The following is a 3052-nucleotide window of genomic DNA, read 5'->3' as shown; positions in this document are numbered from 1 at the left end:
GGGGTGCGGAGGGAAGGGGTGGCACGAGGCAGCTGAATGTGGAGTGAGTGGACTTAAATGCTGGGGAGACAAAGGCTGCACCTGGTCCCAGTCCGTCCACACACACAGTCACAATACAGCCCACATCTGTTCCTCTATCCTGTGCTCCCTCCTGACCTCCACCCACACACTCGCAGCGCAGAGATGAACACAGCAACCAAAACGACCACATCCATTTAAATTAATTTCAACAATGCATGTGTGATCACTTGCAATGTCAGTTATCATATCCTAAAAAGTAAACAACAGGTTGAATGACTGTGACATTTCTAAAATAGGAGTTCTTGGCTACTTTGTTCAGTCGATGCTCTCTAGGGAATAACACATTCTTAACTGTTGCTATCAAATATATGTTGTTGTAACAATACAGCTAAAACAAAAAGGCTTGCATTTGTTAAATAGTCATTGAAAATAACATGCATTTGCTTTTGTTAGTTTCAAATTATATTACGAAACAACAAACTTGAGAAACTTTAGGCCCCATTCAAGCAACATTTAAATTAACTTTCAACTGTTACTGCAGTAAAGTGCTTTCTGAAGTTTAAACTAGGTTTTGACAGGAATGAAGAAATTAGTTGTTGATTTAGAGGCGCCAGAGCTGGAGGGGGTGGTGGGGAGTAAAATGGGAGGTAAAGATGGTCGATGGGAGGGAATAACAAGGAGAGAAAATACTGTTTTCATTTGGTTTCGTCAGGAAGACAAGCTTGGTTGTCGGATTCAGAGCCAGGCTGTTTTTCTTGGCTCTCATTACCACCTTCCAGCCCCGTAGACTACATATTTGGATAAAACCCAACGTCAACACTCTGCTCCACACTCTGCTAGGACGGGGAGCAATGGGGAGGTGGCAAGGTTGACAGCGAAGGCAAAGCAAGAGCAAAATATACGGGGACAGAAACGGGAGGAATAGACAACTCTGGGAGACGATAAACAGAGATGAAAATATCGGGGGGCTTTGAAAAAGAAAAAGAAATATTCCTGAGATAAATTCCTCACATGTCCCCATGACAGAGTAATGGTGGGAGAAGCCCTTGCATAACCTTCTCTGTCAGTGAGATAATTACAAAAACACTGCAGCTATCCAGCATGCCACATAGTGCAAAAAGGAACCACAGATGGAAATGTACTTAGTGGCAAGCAGAAAAAAGAAAACGAAAGAAGGGACGGCAAGACAGACAGACGCTGACTATAAAACTAAGAATGAGCAGTAAAAAGAGGTACAGTGATGTGATGATGGAGGGAGAAGAACTTTGGCAGATGTTGGACTTTGAAATGGAACGGGAGTCCACATATATAAATGAGGTCACGCTGCGGGGAGAAGAGCAACTGGACGGGAATGGTAAAAATTCACAAAAATTTACAAGTCAGATGCTTGGAAATTATATTACCAAGGCTAACACTTTTTAATGGAACATTTTGAATTAAAAGCATTGAAATCACAGTCTTTTAACTAGAAACATTGCCAAAATAAAAATATATATTTTGTTAAAATGACTTATAAAATGCTCTGCTGCGTATGACGAGAATACAGTTTTCTTAAAACCACAAAAAAGCAAGTATTTTTTTATCCTCTGCTCCGAGTTCTATCATCTGTCAAATGAACATTTTATACAAAAACACAACCTGTGTCAGAGTTTTAAGTGCAGTTTGAATGCATTGTCCCCCATTTACCTGGAGGTGATTGATGAAGGAGGACAGTTATCCCTAAAGCCGTACTGACACGTCTGAGTAAAAGCCAGCTGAAGGCACCTGTACGCTCAATCTCTTATCAGTCAATTCAATTATCAATTCTGCTTTCAAATCAAAAATCCTCACAGCAGCTTCTTCTTTTGAGAGGACTGTAGATTGCATCTGGTTAAAACATGCTGGTGTAGATTCTCAGTCATGCAAGACATATTTTAAGGAAGGACGTTCAAGTTTTCAGATCTGGTTAAAAACCCATTCTCTCTGTGTGTGTGTGTGTGTGTGTAACTACATTTAGCTTTAGCATTAACTGATAACTAAAACCATCAAACAAAAAAACAGTCCGCTTCAGCATTTAAACTCGGTTTTCAGCTCATTTGATAGATTTCAGGAAACAGCAAAGATGAAGTTGGAGCCAAGTTCCAGAGCTCTTCTGACACAAACAGATGATTATATATAAGTGTGTCTGTCTGGAGGATTAAGACAAGGCTCCTGTATATTATAAACCCAGACAATAAACTTAAACTGAAGCCAAGCAAAATAATGTTTTCCCCAAGTTTATACTAATACAAACACACTCACACACACTGAGCTAGTGAGTTACAGTAGTCCATAAAACATGGTATAAGCCTCTGACATGAGAAAACAAAACTAACACATATTAGACCAGGTGGAACAAGCTTTAAAAGCCCAAAGGACTGGGCTCAGGTCCAACCAGATGTCCTCATCGCCACACGGAAGACAACCAAATTTGAAACATTTTAGCATTTAATTGTCTAGTAGGCAAAGGCTGGAGTCGCAGCATTTCAGTTGGAGACCTCTTTCACGTTTTATATTGTTTGCCAAGCAAGTATAAGGTATTTTTAAATAATAGCATGACGTACATAAAGGCAACAGAAGACGTATTGAAGCAAAACATATTTAAAAAGAGGCATATCAATGAGCACGTAAGCAAAAAAATGGGGGGGGGGGGGGGGTCTCAAAAAAAGAAACCAACAATATAGGAGTAAAACAAAAACAAATGCTTTTTTGGAATGGTTGCGTTCTAGTTTTGGTGATGCAACGAATGAAAGGCAGAGCAGTGGGTAGGGTTCAGAGTACATAAACAAAGCTGTGGGCGAGCTTAGAGCCCAGCTGCATGGAAGAATAGAGCCCAACAACCACTGAGAGAGACAGATAAGTAAAACAAAGAGACCAGCTGTGTTGAAAACAATGTGGAGAATGAGACAGATAACTGCAAAGGATGAGTGTGTTTGTACAGTTGCATGTGTTAAGGTGTTATCACTGCATACTAAGAGCGCTGTGTGTCCTGATAACAAACAGTCACAAAATC

The sequence above is a fragment of the Austrofundulus limnaeus genome, unplaced genomic scaffold (assembly GCF_001266775.1).
Source record: "Austrofundulus limnaeus strain Quisiro unplaced genomic scaffold, Austrofundulus_limnaeus-1.0 Scaffold51, whole genome shotgun sequence".
Taxonomy (NCBI): Eukaryota; Metazoa; Chordata; class Actinopteri; order Cyprinodontiformes; family Rivulidae; genus Austrofundulus; species Austrofundulus limnaeus.
Note: the sequence above shows the minus strand (reverse complement) of the source record.